Here is a 21310-nt window from a genome sequence, read left to right as displayed (position 1 = left end):
CTGATTTTGTGTTTATTTTGCTTTAACCTACCCAGATAAATTAAGTTAATTTATCCCTACTGTGCTTAAAAGAAAACATTCATTTTGCGTTTATTTCAAGTTATTCAAAAATAAAATAAACTGATGTATTGAAAGGAGAACTAAAATTCAATTAGCTCAATAAGTCCTTTTAAATTTAAGTAAAAGAGATAAAAAAAAAATGTGACCTACAATGTTTGGCAGTCCAAGCTCTTAAGAAGCATTAAATTGTATTTACACGAAAGGGAGTTAAAGTCAGCGCAAAACAAATTTAAAGAAAATATTTAATTAACAATTTCAAAAGTTTCACGTAAGTCCTTATTTAAAATACTACTCAACCATGAAACTTTTTTTTACTCTTCTCTTTAATTGCAAATTAATCTCGCAATGTTTAGGTGATTTATTTAAATTAGCGTAAAGTTTATTCGAGCTTTAATATAGTCAAGTGTTTACAATTTTTTCAAAGCACGACCTAAATATTTTTTAACTGAAACAATTGAGCTGTGCTGATTAGTTTTCTCTACATTTGATTAAAATTATTCAAAACATGGTAAGCAATTGAAAAATGTTGTACCTCTACTTGGGTTTCTTATCGCAGTGCAAGATTATAAATCTAACCGCAAGTATGCATATAAATAATTTTGTGAATATTGAGGTTCGGATATTTGTTTGGAATCATATTATAGTTTTAAACCTTTTTGTACTATTTAAACTACCATAAGGTGCGCGTTCCATAAGATGTAAGACGCATACTTTCTGTTTGCGTCATTAAAAAATATGATTTGTTTTAAGATCGCCATCATAAAAATCATACTCTAATTAATTTAAGATTGATAATAGTGATTATCTCTTTAAGATCCAAGCAGAAGAAAATTTCCCACCCTTAACATCCTTAGTTTTTCAATCACAAATGAATTCACCCATTTTTTTGTGGTTCGTCTCCTGTCAAGGTCATTTCACGGAATCCCTCTGATTCCCCCTTCTTATGGGCATGGTGGTGATCTATCACCACACCATAAACCAAGTCATAGACAGGATTGACAGTCTGCATTACTTCAAGATGTGCCAAGATAATCACCAAATGTGGGTAGATTTATGGAAAAGAATGGCTCTCTCGTGAAAAATGACCAGTTTGGTTAGGTTGCTTGGGTTTTAGGCGCAAGAGCCAGTCTTGGCTATATCGCGCCTCCAACTAGGTAGATATTTTACAGCTTGGTTCACAATTCTGTTTTGGTTTAAAAACTAGATAGATGTATAAATGCCAATATCCTTAAGGTATGAGAAAATGTTAGAGTGAGGATCATCTCCAATTAGAGAAAACAATGACCGATGGAAGGTACCAAAATGACGCAGTCTCTGGTTTCTAAATTTACTGCATTCTATCAAAAAATAGACCAGTAATTCGTTTGTAGAAATTGTTGCAGAAATACTAAGGATGTATGCTTCTGGAAAGCTCTCAAATTCTGGGGGGGGGGGAGGATTATAAACTTCACGTTCCTGAGATGAGTGCTTTATTAATACATTTGTTGATTATTTCATTGGTTGAAATAAGAAATATATTGAATATGAAAACATTTTTTTAAAAAATTTGTATCATATGCACACTTTTGCCTTCTTTGTTCCTTCTCCTTCTTACAATTTTGTTTGTTTATTTATTATTTCTTGAAAACAAGTTTTTATTCCTAAAACAAAATCAAAAAAGGTTATATCCTAAAAACAAGATATTAAGCTGATCATGAATCCTCCTCCACACGATTGCTTTGTAATGATTTTTGTTTCTTGGTACTAAACATTTGATTTTTTATTCTTAAATTAGAATCATTCACTTTACAACTACTTCGCTGTCATCTTTGTTTCTGCAGAATTGAAATTATTCTCCTGTTTCATTTAGAGCTGGTAACCAACTTCCCTACCCCTAAATAGCAAAAAATGGTCGCGTTAATGCGGGTATGTAACTGAACTGTTTTTTTGCCTTCATTTTAATCTTAACGTAACAAAACCACATCAGTTTTTAATATGCTTTCATGATTTTTATTTCAAATTTGACAGTGGTAAATAAAGTAAAGCAAATAATTAGTCCCCACTTCTAATAAGTAATAGTCACCCGGCTTCTAATTAATTGGTAATAAAATAGTTCGGATACAGCTTCTTTTTCGTTCTGAAAATGTCACTTACTGAATGTCACACTAAATAAAATGGTCCAGTTTCAACAGAAAACATATCTGCGACAAATCAATATGGATTTGTGTTTCTCTGAGCCACAGGGGGAAATGTTTCTGAATTAAGCGTGAAATTGTTACAACTCTTTCCTTTTGATTTTTAAGGAGTTCCTATACATTACTGTCAAGCAGCTCATCACTTCCTAATCACTACTAACCAGTCACCAGGGAATAATATATGGCCTTTTTATTTATACCATGAACCCTTCAGAGGTCCCAATGAACCCGAAAAAGTCATTAAGTTTTCCGGATCACTTCGGGCCACCATGTCAGATATATAATTTAACTAAAAATATAATTTAACTGAAATTATTTTAATGCTGTCTTAAACTTAGCTAAACAAAAAACTTAGCTAAAATTTTTTAAAACATTTTTTTAAAAAATTTGTATCATATGCACACTTTTGCCTTCTTTGTTCCTTCTCCTTCTTACAATTTTGTTTGTTTATTTATTATTTCTTGAAAACAAGTTTTTATTCCTAAAACAAAATCAAAAAAGGTTATATCCTAAAAACAAGATATTAAGCTGATCATGAATCCTCCTCCACACGATTGCTTTGTAATGATTTTTGTTTCTTGGTACTAAACATTTGATTTTTTATTCTTAAATTAGAATCATTCACTTTACAACTACTTCGCTGTCATCTTTGTTTCTGCAGAATTGAAATTATTCTCCTGTTTCATTTAGAGCTGGTAACCAACTTCCCTACCCCTAAATAGCAAAAAATGGTCGCGTTAATGCGGGTATGTAACTGAACTGTTTTTTTGCCTTCATTTTAATCTTAACGTAACAAAACCACATCAGTTTTTAATATGCTTACATGATTTTTATTTCAAATTTGACAGTGGTAAATAAAGTAAAGCAAATAATTAGTCCCCACTTCTAATAAGTAATAGTCACCCGGCTTCTAATTAATTGGTAATAAAATAGTTCGGATACAGCTTCTTTTTCGTTCTGAAAATGTCACTTACTGAATGTCACACTAAATAAAATGGTCCAGTTTCAACAGAAAACATATCTGCGACAAATCAATATGGATTTGTGTTTCTCTGAGCCACAGGGAGACTTTTTAGTAAACTTATAAATGGAATTAAATGTTGCACACATGGAGAAAACATTCAAAGCTGAGCTATGTATCAGTCGACAAAATAGCAGATGATTAATACTGGTCATCTATTACGTCATATAGTATGATGTGATATTTTTTTGGCCATAGCCGTCTAATGTTAAGATTAATAGCCTTCACAGAAACCACTCAAGTCTTTTTTGTATTTTTTGACATTTGTATCAGGAAAAAAAATGACGGGACTTCAGAATTATTTAACTTTTTTTTTTCTTACGGAAGTACAAAAAAAATATCTCAAATGATTTTTGCTTTGCTTTATTATTATTTTTTTTTAAGTTAAAGGAAAATATTAACAAAAACTTGCCGCTTACTTCAAAATTAAACTATACGCTACTAACAAACTAAGAGCATTAAAACAAGCTTTAAACTCAATATGCTTGTTTTCTCTTCTTAATTGTGGCAAACATCATTTAATATCTAGCTATTAATTAGATAACAATTCATTTGATTTTAAGAGATTTGACAGTCGAACTATATCTTTTGTTAAACAGAAATGAATTACTAATTGGAACTGAACTAATAATAAAATGCAACAGAAAAAAAATTTAAAGTCTTTAAAGTCATATAAATTTAGGTTTAAAAAAACAGACTTATTAGGAAGTTTCATCATCCAAATTATCTTTAATATTGTTCGAATCATCTTCATATTGAAAAGTATATTTCCCTATTTAGCATATTACAAATATAATGTAGGTGAAAATAAAAATATTTAAAAAAAAAACACAATCGACTTCTTAATAATCGACTTAAAGAAATGATGGATAATGAATTCTGTTTATGGAAAGAAAATTTCCTAACAGCATTATTTTAAGTGAAAACATTTTTTTTCCACATTTAAACTAGATTGAGTTGTCTTTCACAGCACAATCTCAAGGATATTTTGGGAAATACAGTTTATTTTTCTCCAACATGAGGATGAGATAATTTTTTCAAACGTAGAAAACCACTCAAAACTTTATTCTTCAAGTAGAGAACAGTAACTACCATATATTGTTCCAAACAATAATTAAGTAGTAAGCATGTTAGTCATTTACAAATTACGAATGAAGTTCTAGTACGCTATCTTCGATTACTTCCGTGAGCAGCTAACATTATCATCCACCGGGTCAATGTACCTTGTAAAAGATTAGATCTACTTCTTTGAAATGAAGGAAGCCCTCCCCACTAACCCCAAATGAACAGAGTGATTCAATCAAATGAATTTTTAATTTACCTGAAATTGAACTTGTTCAGCAGAATTTAAGAATAAATTGCCTCAAATTTATATTTATTTATAAATTCTTATAATTGGATTTATAACATTCGTTTATTAAATAATAAACAAAATTCACAAATTATTTCAAAAATTTTGTTCAATTCAGCATATGAAACCGATTCGTTGAAAACATTTTTACTGGGTATTTCATTAGTAAAAGGTGAGTTTTAGAAGAATAAATTCACAAATTGAGTTGCGAAATGAAGTTCCCAATTTAAGCTAGGTTCGATAGTCTTACAAAGCACAATTGCATTAAAATATTAAATATTTCGAAAAAATAGTTTTCTTATTCAAACGAAATAGCAAGAAGATTAGTTTTACAATTTTAGGAAGTAACAATAAAAAACGTGGTTATTTGAATAATAGACTGTAACTCCCAACCTTTGTCCCAAGCAAGAATTTAATGGTAAACGTATTAGCTATCTACAAATTATAAATTAAGTGCTCAACTTATTAGCCACAAATTTGTAATTTCGAGCATTCAGGTTGCATTAATATTATTTTTAACATTTTAGGAAGAATATTATGTTAGAATAATATTTAGAATATCTTATATATTTCTAAAGAATAATATTTCTAAGTATAATATTTCTAAAATTTTAAAATCATTCATATTAAATTTTTGGAAAAATCAAATCTCTTTTCATATCGATATTTTACCATTACTTTCTTACTATTACATATAATTACTATTTAATCAATATCTATCATCGTCAAAGAAAAAAACTTTAACTGACTTAATTAATAAAGAAATATTTTATGTAAAGTAATCAATCAGTTGTTTTAGGTTTAGTCATAAAAATATGAAAATGTAAGTGCATTGACAGAACTGAATCTTTTTTTAGGTTAAAAATAGTTTGTTACCATTCAATCAATTCTGGGTAAAATATTAATTTCTTTAATGCATCTTTCAATATGCCGTTACTTATATGAAGTATGGCTTTCAGCAGTCACTTTATTTCCAAGTAATCAAACTGCCCTAAGTTTGTGTTACTATTTTATTAAGTTGCTGGAATAGAAGCATGAACATCTACATGCATGAACACTAGCATATCAAACAGAAGTTTAAATATGTATTTTCCGAAATTAAATCAAGTCTTATAAATTATCACACTATTGCATTAGCTTTATTTAAAAAAATCAAATACGTGAAAAATAACTAAAAATTTAGACTCTATTCACACAAAAAAAAAATCTAATAGTTCTTCGGTATCCGTTTTTTTAGTGTTTCTAGATTCATAAAAACAATACAAGATTTATTATGTATTTTCCAAGTGAACCTGAAGTTTCATAAGCTGTGTACTTTTATAAGCTGCAAATCAGTTAAAAATATTGAAAAAGTAAGATATACAAGAAAATTCAGAATTTATTAGTTCTTACAAAATTACCGGATTCATTCATAAGACACATTAATGAAATCTATTTTTGCTTCAATTTTGTTGAGGATTTTGAATATTTAAATTAATCTAAGAGATAAAAGAAAGCACATTTTATAACTTTCCGAACATCATTCAAGTAAACGCTTACAATATATATATATATATATATATATATATATATATATATATATATATATATATATATATATATATATATATATATATATATATATATATGTATATATATATATATATATATATATATATATATATATATATATATATATATATATATATATATATATATATATATATATATATATATATATATATATATATATATATATATATATATATAAATCTTTTTCTTTATTTATGGAATATAATCGTCTAGTTAAAATCAAGCTTTTTTTTAAAAAAAGTTACATCTTTTGCAGTTTCTATACAGTGTTTTTGACCACCATCCTCAATATATTTTTCTATCTTATCAATAACTTTTTTATGGGAGATGAATCTAAAAAGAGCTTCAAAACTTTGATAGAGCACATACTTTTTTTCCGCTGAAAATGTGTTTAGTTTCCACCGTAAAGTATACTTTTCCGCAATGATCTTGCTTTCAAAGAAGATATGTTATGATTTCATCGCATCTTCGAAATTCTTTTTCTTCAGACAATTTTGTTATATGAGCGTATTTCAAAACTTATCTCGTACGATAGATAAAGCAAGTAAAGAGAAACAATAAAAACTGAAAGTTTTGCTTTTAAAGTTGAGAAGAATGGCTAAAAATTTTGAAGTTATTTAAATAGTACGTGTGATATAAGAAATAAAGAAACAGAAAAACACAAAAAAAATCATCTGAAACAAATTTTTAAATTTTTTTTTAAATTTTTCAGAGAACAAGATATATGTATATGCACGAAAAAAAACGAATTTTAAGTAGAATAAGTCTTATTTTATGCTATAATTTCAGCTCTATTTTTTTCTATTTTCTTTTAAATGTTTAATGTTTATTGACACTCTCTTAACAAAACATTATTCCTTCAAAAGTATGAGTATAAGTTCATTTAGTCTTTTAACAGATTTTAGAGCATGAAAAAATTCAAAATTCTTTAATCAAAATAAAGGAAATTAAAATCGAAATAAAGAAAAATTAAAATCAAAACAAAGGAAATTAAAATCAAAATAAAGAAAACCCTGGAGTACTCTATAGTTTCAGAATCAGTTTCTTTATTTTCAAATCATTTATAGTTCATGCAGGAATATCTTAAATGAAGGACAGTAAAATCAAGAAATATTTCAGAAAGTTATTCATCGGCATTCTACACTATTTCATTGATTTTTTGGTACTGTTAATTATAAACTGCACTGGCATCTTTAAATTTTTATTTCTAATTACTTAGGGATAATACTATATTTTAACCACGGCAATGTCGTCAATGGCCGGTATTTAATTCATTATGATATCAAGATTACGCTGCATTCTCGAAATTTATTTCCTACAATACTTAAACAAATTCCCTAGTTTTCCTTGTAGCAATGATAGAATGCTAATTTAAACGATAATTTACTGAAAATAAAGACGGTAAAAACTAAATTTAATGTCAATAAAAAGTTATGTCACGCAGAGTTCCGGTATCTAATCGTTCCATAGAAATCCATATTTTTTAAACAAAATTATTACTTCCTTTATTACCATTAAATGGCCTACACGATAAGCCATTTTAAATGTTTTCAACCTTCTGAAGAATTGAAAATGATAGCACCAAGTTCTTTATGTTATTATATTTATTTTTGTTAATTTCAGATTTTCATTAAATTTTGAATCAGGGCTATATTAATTTAATACATTATTTCACACAGTTACTGCTAATAAATTAACTAATAATTAACGGATAAATACCACTGACTTACTATTTTTATTATTTGGTTGACTATTTTTTATGTTTTAATTTCCTTTGCATTTTTTAAAATTATTTGCAATCCATAGCATATTAATAATGATTTTATTAATTTGAACTAGAATTCGGAAGTACTAAATGAAGAATAAATTTTTATTCTTATCCATTGGAGGACATGATATTAAATAACTTGCTACTACTCTTTAAATATCAAGAATTATATTTAAAATCAATAATCCAATCAAACTGTATCCCTATGTGAGAGTTATTACTGAATATTTTTTTTAAATATTTATTTCTTCGCATCAAAAGAATTTTATAAGTCTAAATTACACCCTTCTCTTAATCTTTATCACAAAATTTCACACTTTGGATTCCTTTATCGCTGGACTTTAAAATATATCATTTATTTCAATAAACCAATACGTTTTACGATACTTTAGAATTTGCGAAACTTAATTCATTAGGAACATTACCCCACAAATAAATTTAGCACTTAACAAAAACTCAAATCTTCGGAAGTAAATCGAGAAGAATTATTTGAATCCTCTGCTCAAAATAATTTTGTAAGATGTCAATAAATGCACTTCACATTGATTTTTAATCTTTCATTTTTAACATTAATGATAAAATAATGATTATGCCAATATGTAATTTACAAAATGTTCCTGAAAGGGAAAGAATATGTGTCCCACATTACTTAAATTATCCGGTTAGTGCTTGTTTCTTGTAAAATATGTAGCGACTCATAATCTTCCAAAAAATGAAAAATGAGGGCAATTAAAAATAACAATTAACTACCTGCTATTAGCCTAAGATTTAAATAAATTACCTTTACTGTCTTAAATAGAATTTTTTCGATATTACCGAATCGAAGTTTTAGAAACATTAAAAATTATTAATTATTTGATAACTTGAATTAATTTCCCTATTGATTTTTAAAGGGGAAAGAAAGATAAACTCTATCTCTACTATAGGGGATTTGAATAAACGAAACAAAAAATATAAAATGCCTCGTCGAAGTGTAATTCATTTACTATTTGTTTCATTAAATTTTTATTGAATTAAAATATGACTTTCAAATAACATTGCATAAACCTTTTTAGATATACATGTAAGATACAAAGCAAAAGATGAAACCTACATAAATAGTATTCAAATCTTTTCAAAGCATGAAAACTGGCGAAAGATAACTTTTGCATGAAATAGTTTAATGTATATAAGGAAGAAGGGGCTATTGCTGACATGGGGGTAACTTGGACACCTTAAATAACTTTCTTTTATATATTGATCATATTTAGTCTGTGAGATACCATGAATTGGTAAGTGTTCTTCCATTTGCAGGTGCATAATCAGAAAATGCATACTTAAGAAGAAATTTGTAAGAAAAAAAGGAAAGCGTTTTGAAGATGCAAAGTAACTTTTACATTTTTACTTTACTCGTTTATGAACAATTTTATTTACAGAAGCTCAAAAAAGGTGATGTTAGAAATTATTTGTTCTCTGAATACTATTAAACATAAACAAACATATGTGTTTGTGGTTTTAGTTCAGAAACATAGTAGCGGGTCTCTAGTGTGCGTATTCCGCTGACACTATTTAACCAGAGCTGAAAGCTCATATATATCAAAACGGAAAAGAGTAAAAACTGTTAAAAAATATATTTAATTTTTTTAGATTTTTTTTGGAATAATAAAAATCTATTACTACCAAATGTTGTTAACGGATACAATTTTTATAATAAATTGCTTCTTCGCGGAGAAAAAATTAATTTTAGTGAATTGTTTATTGTTAAGAATAGATTAACTCCTCTCGAATATTATCTAATATTGATATAGTTCACCTACCAGTATTTTCTCTTTACCGTCTCGCTTTCAGGCCTGTATTTAACTTCAACTGGAAGAAATATGAATTGGAAACAAATTTAACACATTCGGTGTTATTTTTTTTAAAATCAGAATGATTTTGCGGAATAATACACCATTGCAAAGTTTTCAATATTAAGTTTTAAAAAAATTGAGGGAATCTTGTCAAGTTTATTGAAATGTTATAATTCCATATAGATTAATTACTGAAATTTGTTTTAGCAGTCATTAAATTAAAATAAAATATACGCAAACGGTAGCATCTTTTCTTTTGTGAGTTCCTTTCAATGCTCAAGAGAAGGAAATATCGCTAAGTCATGCATTCCGTGTGTTGTTCATGCAGACCATTTCATAATGAAATAAAATTATAATTATTAAAATTGATTCAACTTAAATTTGGTTTATTGCCTTCAATCAAATCAAACGAATTAAAGATTTCCAAACGTATTGATTTGAGTTCAAATTGCTTTTCTTAGTAATGATATATGTTCCATTATAAATTAGTATTTTATCAATATTATTCTCCTATATTCGCTCGTATTAAATCAATATTTATTCTCCAATATTGCTTATATTGAGGTTGATTTCCTTTTTGTGTTCGAAAGCTTTCTGAGTTGTAATAAATTACCATTTAATAAGTTATCAAGTTTGCCGCAATAATCCCACACCTTGTCTGCAATAGCAAGCATTTTGTCCACGTTTTGCCTTTACCATTTTGTCCACATTAGCCTCACTACACTAATGTCAAAGCCAAAAAAATTATGGAATTTATTAATTAGTTATTATCTATAAGCTAAAGGCTTGCGGAAATCTTAAATACAGATCTGACCAGAAATGGGGAAACGGATTACTAATGTTGAGAATATGTTTAACTGGAAAAAAATAAGGGAGTATTGACAAGATTGTAAATAATAACCAGGAAAGGAAAGAATAACAAGATGGAATACAAAGGAAATTTGAGCAAGACAGTGATGCACAATAAACTAATATCAATGAATACTGGAACAGAGTTAAAACACTCATTACAGAGAAATCTAAAAAGAAGACAGCTGAAAGAACGAAATAAAACATAAAGAACGGTTTGATTGAAAGTTTATGAAGGGCATTAAAATAAAAAATAAAGCAGATAAAGAGCAATTAGAGGAATGGGTAACTATGAAAAGTAAAAGAAGATGCAAAAATTTTCAAATAAAATTTGCAGAAAAAAGAAAAAGAACTAGCAGAGAGAATAAATATTGGAAATTAATTCATTCTAAAGGCAAAACGAATATAAGCGACTATACAAAGCACTGAGTTCTAAGATCAAAATTGTTTTTCAATAAAAAAATTATAGGATATTATAGTTAAAATCGTAAATTAGTGGGCAAATAAAGAAAGATGATGAAATAAATAAAATATGAAGAGATGCTGATTTATATACGCTTCTTATCGACTTCAAGCAGACATTTAACTGCATCAATAGAAACAAAAATGTATGAATCAATACACACATTTGGTATAAAAATTCGCCAATGCCAATGTAATTGTAGGCAGAAAAACTGGATATGCATTTGAGTTTAGCGAAGGTGTTAAGTAAAGAAGACCTACCCATCGACTTTCCCGGTTTAAGAACCCCTACCGGTAGCTAAGCTGCAGTCGGTATAGTTCTCCGGGTCATTGGTATACATAAACCTGCTGTACCATATTAAAGTAGAAGCACCAAGCAAAGATAAAAATCCCTGTCAGCAGGCTAAAGTGCACTAGTTTCAAGAAAACGCAAAATGCAAGTATATTAAATCGTAATAAGTCCAATGAGACCCAGATTTTACCCAACAACGATAAAAATATATTAAGAAGCTTTGAGCATAGAAGAATTTACGGAGCATTTAGTGTGTGGCAAGATGCTAGGCTTGGACATATTCGTCTGATTGCAAGCGATATTTATACAGGCGTCCAAAGCCCATATCTGCACTGACTCCCAAATATAGCTTAAGAATATAGCTTTTAAGAAACACCGGATAGGAAAAAAAACGAAACTTAATTACTTAACAAGCGCAAACATAACTAAGGAAAATCAAATTCTAAGAACATATGAGGAAATACAGTCTGCGATTTCATGAAAATAAAACTGCAACAAAACGCAGTATCAGGAACAAGAAGGGAGAAAATTACACAGTTCGTCTAATGCTTAAATATATATGTTATTATATCTCCAAATGCGAGCTCCTTTCCTCAGAATATTTTATGTGAGTTAACTGGCATCCAAAGAAAATTAAGAAGTTTGCAGCTCATCAGTTTGATCAGTAAAATGCTCTTTCATACGTTGATGTTACTCCTTTCTATCCACGTATTGGATGAGCAACCAGGCTCAAGTTGCTACAAGTAAAAAGGAAAGAAAACAGAATCATGGAGGAAAAAAACACAACTATGAAATTAAAAAAAATTAATTAAAGAGGAAAGCATCATAGGATGTATCGAAACTAAAAGAATACAGAGAATATGACATGTTGAAAGAATGAAGGAAACACTGAAACAGACATGGCAAAGAAAATTATGCAATGGAATTTATATAATAAAAAGAAATCCGCAAATACGTGAAAAAAATTTGGAACAAAAAATATATCCGCGTTGCTTTGAACCCCTCCTATGAACTGGTGGAAGTGAGCATGTTAAAATTGTTAATTTCGACCATTTGGTATCAAATAACCCTATAGAAAACAATACAATGTCAAATCACTTGATCTAGGGATCCAATTATTATCACCGAAACAAAAATACACGACTTCATAAAAATATATTTTACTTAAACTTTTTCCACTTAATAAAAAATATTTTTAAGCTATTACTGAACTTTATCTTATGTCTTTACATTATATCTTTATAATGTACACTATATCTTTATTTTAAATATATAGCGCTTCATATGAATTACTTTAATTACTATGTCAGATAAGCAAATAATTTTGCCTGCTTCATTATTAATTTCAGTTTGAATTAATAACACAAATGTTTCCTTTAAAATTAATTCTATACTTCATTGATTATGACGCATATCGTTCGAAACATATTAATCAAGTCACACTTCTGTAACTAAGATCAAACAATAATTAATTCTAAAGCCAATAACTTTAAAGCAAAATATTTGTAAAATCATTAATGCAACAATAAAATTTATGCGTAGCTTCATAAGTTTGATTTATAGCTAAGTATCTTACGTTTGCGAAATATTAATGGGTGGAATTTAATTAAATTTTGAATAAAGTAAATAAATTTAATTAAATTAAACCTTCTTCATAGAATGTAAATCATGTTTAAATCTTAAGTGCTTAATAAATCATTACTGTATCAAATCATAGATTTCATAAAACTAAATTTTTTTCAATTAAAATTTTTTGCCGAAAAATTATATTTTAAATTTGGAAGTTATTAGTTTCTAATTCTGAAATAGAATCATTCATATAGTACTTAATTATTAAATTATTGTATATACCTTCAAATAGCGCTTTATTCTAATGCTTTTTTTATTAAATGAAATAATACTCTAAGGTGACATTATTCAATTTTTCAAGTCATTTTGTGAAATTGAATGAGAGAAAAGTTAATTTCTTCCAAACATGCTGTTCCTTACTTCATTAAAGAGCTTAATTAAGAGTCGAAAATGATTAATGTTGTCCTTTTACCCTAAGAACTGTACTTGACAATATAATGACGTGATCATAATAAAAAGTCTAGCAATTTATTATTTTTTATTTTATCTTTCCTTTGTTAGTAAATTAATTACTGACGTCAAAATTAGAACATTCTAATTTTTTCCTGGATAATATGTTGCGAATTCCTTAGTGCTTTACAGAGAATAAACTATATTTAAGTGTTTCCCTTTCTGTTTTAGTGGATGTTACGATAAGTATAATAATAAATGTTTATATTTTTTCACAAATTTATTTGAAATGTTTAACTTGTATCCTACTGTTTAGATAAAACAATTGGGTTTTTAGTTTGTCTGTAATATATTTAAGAGATGATAAATAAATAAATCAATTTTTTAAGCAATTTATAAAGAATTAAATGATAATATTTAAAGCTCGTATCTGAAAAGATTTTTTTTAAAGCAAATAATCAATAAAAATACTAAATTTGCATATGCATGCAGCATTATAAATGCTAAACAAAAAATACGATTTTTTTTTAACCAACGGTGTTTTTGTGCATAGTCAATGCGTTAAACCGAAAAAAAAACTTCGTTAAGGCACCGTTAAGATAGTTTTTTTGTACCAATTAAATAATTAAAACAAGAAATATGTTAAATGATTAAAATAAAGGTTAAACAAATACGTTTTTATATTGAAAATTTAAAACAGAATACAAAACAACTTTATTGTAAAATTAGATGCTATCGTTTCTTATTTTTCAAGAAAAGGGTTTAATTTAGTGGAAGTTAATTTTCGTTTCAAAATAAGTAATGAAAATATTAGCCTTCTTCTAAGATGCTTATTATAATTTATTTCCAAATTTTAAATGAGAATTCTTTTAAATATGGTTTATGACTAAATTAAAAAATATATAAGTATTTGTTCATTTTATTAAAATTTATATCAATATTTACCATTCTTCAAAACCTACATGAATTCAATTTTTTCTATGAAACTGAATATTTTATTCTGAACACGTCCCAAAATCACAAATAATTCAATTTAAGTACATAATGAGTTAATTTTAAGCAAAAGAAGTATTAAACACTTTTCAAATAATACAACTCATCACGAACCTGTTTAAAAAGTTTATGTACATCTATATGATTAAAACGGTACTTAATTAAATATAAACTGAAATATTTAGATTTTTTCAGTCAAAATTATTTATATTACCCATTTATTTGAAAAAGGCCTTGCATTTAACAGAAAATTTTAGTATGTATTGGAAAAATTTTTTAAGCAATAATTTTATTAAGATAAATTTCACTATTTATTATTTAATTTAAATTTACAGAAAATAAAGGTTTTGCATCATAACGTTCTCAAAAACTTCTTTTACTTCCCAGAAGCTGATTTAAGAATCATCCGGTATGGGAAATTTTACATCTGGTGTATTTGAATCCTATTATTTTTCCGGAGAGATTACTTACCATTATTAACTTGCAATGTGTAGTTCGGATGATTTTCACCAGATTTATGTACGCTAATTTAAAGAGATTTGTGTTTTTTTTTCTTTTATGAATATCAGCAAAACAGAAAAAAACTCATTTTTCTTGTTTTCTGAGTAACATAAGAATAAAATATATTTTTATTTTCTGATCTTTAATATTGGTAAGATATAAGAATATCATTTTAGAAGATTAAAATACATGTATGAAATAAATAGAAATCCATTTTTTCTTTTAATTCTAGTTGTTCTCTATCCTATTAACTTTGAATTAATTATAATGTATTTTTATTTCTTCCATCAAAATGAAATAGCGCAAGATGCCATGATAAATATATTATATTTATTCAATTTTCTTAGTCTTATTGTGGTAGCTTGCGATATGCATTTTCGTGAAAAAAACTTGATTGACTTTCCAACTCTGTCAAAAATTTTATCCTAATTTTTATTTTTACTAAGAACTAATGTGTTTTATATTATCGCATAATTATAAGGTTAGTCTAGGTTAGGTGACCGTAAAGGAGAGATGAACCAGTTTAAATATCTCAGATATCATTTAATATAATGCAGTAGATGAAGTTTCGTAGGAAACTGATTAACTTGTTTATCAATTTGGATAAAGTATTGCCTTTCGTAACTTCAAATGTAAAATTTAAAAGTTTATTTCCTTCAGGAATCAAATATTTTTCTGTCATATATTAAGAAGGAATAACCACTTCTCAGTTTTTATTCAGTTTTTTTTTCATATTTTGTTCTAAACGTTAGATTATTTTTACTCAGACCATGTTGAGTACTTTTAAATGCACATAAATATTTCTTGTATCTCGATGTTTAGTACCTTTGTTTTAATTTGAAGAAACTATATCTTATTAATAAAATCGGAGAGATAAAGCTCAATTCTAATAAGCAAAAAAATCCTCAATGTTTTTATTACTTAACTCTCAATGAATAATAGAGACTACATTTGCTTTTCTACTTTTTTGTTGCTTATTTTTGTTATACATTAACGTAAGAAAACAGCTTCAATATAACTAAGAAAGATTTTTGTTGCATTTTTTCCTATTGTGAGTAAGAGAAATGCTAATATGGGTAGACATGGGTCCCATGCGAAAAGTATTTCCCTAATAATAAATAAAATTAAATTATTAATAAAAATTACAATAGTTCAAAGCATTTTTGAAAGGTTTTCGTAAATAAAATAATAAAATTCAAGAAATGAATGTTTCAGCAAAAGATAATAAGAACAAATGTAATAGCCAGAAACAAATGTCTCATCTAGAGATCAATGTTTATCAAAGACTAAATAGAAAAAAGGAAGCAGTTACAAAGGCCGAAAAACAATTATTGAATCAGAGATTGTAACTTTGGCTGATATGGCTCGGTGAAAATTTGAACACTTAAGTCATTCTATCTTTCATTTGCTCTGAGCACTGCGTAATCTCACCTTGGATATGAAAGCTGTTTTAGAGGCTAAAAACACTACCTCTCTCATTTTGTTAGGCGTCATTAGGTTGGCCCTATGTAGAACTAAAAACGAAACCGTTGATGTATAAACCGCTGCAAAGATTCCAAATATATAAATAGCCATGTAATTAAGATACTTCCACTCTATAAAAATTAAAAGGAAGAGCTAAAAAATTCCAAGCATTTGCCTTAGGTACTAGATACATTAATTTACGTCACACTATGCAGAATGGGCAATTGGCGATGGTTTGGGAAACATCACTGAAGACGATCTGAAGACATGTGATCACAATTTTTGTGAGGCTACTTACTCAATTTAGACATAGATCTGAACGGGAAGAAAAATTTCTCCAAATTCCTGTATCCATGATATTGCTCAGTGACTGACCACAAGATACTAATGTTCTTAACGTAGTCGAGGATCGAATTCTGACCGCAGGCCGAATATCTAACCCCTAGGCATCTTCGGTGACCCCACTGACCTTGGAAAAAAATAGTTGTGTTTTATCTTTGGCACTCCTCATCACCCAATTGTTCATTCAAGTAGACTGTGCAGTATTAATGTTGTATTATTGCAATCAAGGCGAATGCACTATAATGTTTCTTTATGTACCTTATGTGTATCATGAAGTAGTTACCACGTATGTTTAACATTTACACACCATGCAATTATATTTAGGAACTCAAATTTTAATTTTGTTTTCGCTTTTATAATTGTCTGAAATGGGATGTTATGTTTTGCAAAAAATTTAACAACAGTGTTAAAGCACCTCCTCAATTAAGATTTCACTTGTAAATCTTTCTTTCAAAATTAAAGAATAACATACATAGAAGAAAAAAGAGTGTTAGACGCTTTATAATCACTTGTCTTTGAAACTCTTCATTCGCATAGCTTGTGTTAATAAACATGTCATAGAGTGCTATACTCTAAAACTGGTATCTCTGATTTAAGAGGTAAGAACAATTTTTTGTTGTCTCGGAATTTAAAAGACACACTACATCTCTTTAAATTAAATGCACAAAGTAACTGTTATTCCATTTCATGGGACCTCCCTAGCTGAGTGGTATCGTCCACCAAACGCAGTGTGAAGCGCGGAGGTTGCGGGTTCGGATCCCGCCGTCACTTTGGATATGTTCTTCGTGATGTCCTTCTCTAAATTGTTCTATATGTCCTTCTACTTGACAAAGGTTTACAAACCAAAATTGAGGAAGCAAACCTGCAAATGTATACAATTTCAATAAGCGATTTCAACAATTCTATTTCATTTTACATTCATGCACTGCTTATTGATTTACACACTTTCAAAGGTCTAAATTTTTACATGTGTATGTGCATTTTAATGTTGCTTGTACTTGAATTATAATGTGAATTTATGTTTCTGACACATTTATATATCAGTAATTTGCATCTTTTCCATAATCAGTGCAGTGAAGTGGATAATGATTAAATAATTAAAGGACTTATACCAAATATTACAAATGTTTAATACATACATCTTAATTTGTGAATCTAAATATATTTATGCGTCTCATACCTAAATATTCCGATGCTATTTTCTAGTTAAAAATCAAAATCGAATTTGTGCACTGAATTGAATATTTTTCGAAATATGTGAGATAATTCTGTTCTAGAAATGCACTCGATTTAAAGGGAAAAAACAAGCTCGATTTTTACCTAAAAACTGGATATAGTGCCGAATAAAATCACTTCCCGTATTTATTCAAGAAGGAATGGGATTTATTCACAGTTTTTATATATTTATTTTATGTTTTTTACAAGCCACATAAAATTCAACGTCTTCTATTTGGACGAGGGTGAAGATAACTTACATTACAGCGAGGAAAAAAAATATTTTGCAACAAAGTAACAGATATTATCTTCAATATCTATCTATCTATCTATCTATCTATATATATATATATATATATATATATATATATATATATATATATAATTGTACAATTTCTTATTGCAATGCTGTGCTCTTTTAGGTGACTATATTTATAGGTATTTTTTACAATATTTGAGCATTTCGAATTCAATTTTACTATTATCTTTTGCTAATAATTAATATTTACTTAATTAATATGTAATTAATTTATATATGATTAATTAATATATACTTAAATTATCTCATTTTAATGCTAAATCCTTCTTTCCTACATAAGTATTTGAAAGCATTTTAGATGGAACGAATATAAAATACATTGCTCGAGTTGTAAAATTTTCTCACTTAAAATAATTTTTTTTTAAAGTTAACAATACGAATTCAAAATTTTAAACGATTCTTTTTGGATTTCAATGTACAATTCATTTAGGTTGGTCAATATTTAATTCTATTCAATGTCCAAAATTCTCTATTTTAAAAAGAACAAATGTTCGTAACAATAGTTTACTTTCCAAAAGAAACATAACTTAGCTGACAGCAATTTAACAGTTTGAAAAAGAAAGACAAATTAAAAAAGCTTTTTACGAAAAAAAAGAATCTCATACTTCAGCCTATATACTAATGACATAAGTTAGAATATAAACTTCATCTAAACTAAGTTCATATGTATTGGGAAATATAAACGAAGTAATTACGGATTAAATTTCAGTAAAACCTTTTAGCATCTAGGAGGCTGGTACCTTTTTCAGTAAAGTTCATTTTTAAAAAATGTTACAGAAAAAAGAAAATATGATATACTATAATTTTTTCAGTAATAAATACCGTAAAATCACAGAATCATTCTAATTAAATAAATATTATAGTTAAAATATCGTATAATATTTAACGGTAAAAATGGATTTCACGGATGATGCTCTTTAAGTACCGGTATTTTATACCGGAATTTGATCCGGAATTTGTAATCATGTACAATATACTTATATAATCATGTACAATATACTTCTTCGTTACTGCGTTTTTAATATACTTGTTTCCAAGAAAACTTTGTAAAATATATTGCGGAATAAAGGGCCTCCTATTTCTCTACATTTTAGTTCGATTACTATAAATTGATTTTTTAAAAACAACTAGCATTGTAAAAATAATATTTATCAAATGAAGTTTCCTTTTTCCACTCCTCATGTTCAAAAAATCAGTTAAATATTTTTGTAGATAGTTGGATAAAAATAAAATTGTGCGTTTTCAGTTATAATTAGTTTAACTCTTGGCAGATTTTTAAGTTTAAATAGTTAGTAAATTTAAATTTATAATTACCTATTTTTTGTCATTTTTATGAGATAATATTATAAGAAATTTCTTTTTCAGATATCAACATATACTTAAAGAGGAAACGGTTTCCTTTTGCCCTAGGTCTTTAACTGACAAACTATACATTTTTTAAGACCACCACTATCCACCACTAGTGTAAACATTCCCGTTCAACTAGTGTCAAAATTATTAAAACTGCATATGGTCAAGCAAGAATGTAAAACTTTTATAAATTAAATTTGTATGTTATTGCAATCAACTCATCGATAATAATAGCAAGTAATTCAAATTGCCTAAAAAAATTTATTTAGTGCATTTTGACAATTTTTCTTCAAGTTAAAAACTAATAAATACTTTACTTCAAATTACATAAACATTTTTAAACTAATTTTGAAAAAGCAGAAATGCTGGGTTTAATTATTTTCAAACATAAAAAATAAAAATTCAATGATTAAAGTTTGAAAATTAAAATTACTACAATCTTTTTTTTCATTGAATTCTCATCATTGAATTTTTATTTTAGTCATGCATGTAATAAATTTACTTCAAATATTTATAACTGAGACAATCAGTAAAATTTTGAAATATGATTCTCAAATTATTTAGAGACAGCTTTATTTTAAAATAATTTCAACATTTTAGAAAAATAAATAAATAAAAAAATATTTATCATAATATTTTATATATAATTATTATACTTTGTATAAAGAAATTATAATATTTTATTAAAAAAACTTATATTATATTTTATACAGGAATGTGCCATACTACTGATATTTTCTAAATAATGATATAACTTTATTTTATTTTAATTTTTTTTTAAAAAATCTTTAAATTAACCCTTAAAACAATTTTGTTAAAGCACCTTATATGTAGATTTTGCTAGACGGTATATGACGCTGATAGATCATCTTAATTATCAACAAAAAAACTTTCCAAATTAATTTTAAATCTAGAAAAAGACGAATTTTTCAAAGTATTTGATAATAAATCTTTTTTAATTGATCTTTTTAAATTGATATAATTAAGGAACTTCTACAATAATAACCCTTACCTCTCATTTATATTTCTTTATTATTTATCATTAGAAAATTTCTTTAATTCAACTGGTTTATTTTTTAAAAATAACTTATAAAACTTTGCGAATATTACTCGTAATATATCAGATAAATTATGAATTCCTCATGTTACAAAATAAAATAAATTATCTGTTGATCATTACTCCATTGCATGAAAAAAGTACTTTTTATGTCCTATAAAATATGTAACTTTTCAAACATGAAAGGTGTCTTATCAAAATACATAGAAAATAATTAGCCATGTATATATGGAAAAAAATATTATCATCTCGATGAGTGAAGATAATTATACACATGTGTAGTATATTTGAATGAAATTATTTTTTTAAAATAAGGCAGCTATCAGTTTTATTTAACTTCAATGTTTTTAGGTAGTGATCGATAACGAACAAATCAATTCTAATTAAATTTCTTAAACAAAACAGACCAATACAGTCTTACAGAATAGAACTGGAATTTCATTTAAATACATAAAGCGTATTTTCATTTATCACAATTATATTTAAGTCTTAGTATTCGTGTCAAAGTCTTATTTCTGAAAGCATTTGAAACTAAATTCTCCATCTATTTTTCTTCACACATTAAGTTAATAAATTTTCGGATATTTTAACTTTAATTTCATGTGTAGTATATAGAATATCACTCTGTCAAAAATTATGTAATTTAGCGTCCATTTATGGCAGAATTTTACA

The sequence above is a fragment of the Parasteatoda tepidariorum genome, chromosome 10, assembly GCF_982258835.1.
Source record: "Parasteatoda tepidariorum strain Cologne lab strain chromosome 10, Ptep-v5.0, whole genome shotgun sequence".
NCBI classification, from domain to species: domain Eukaryota; kingdom Metazoa; phylum Arthropoda; class Arachnida; order Araneae; family Theridiidae; genus Parasteatoda; species Parasteatoda tepidariorum.
Note: the sequence above shows the minus strand (reverse complement) of the source record.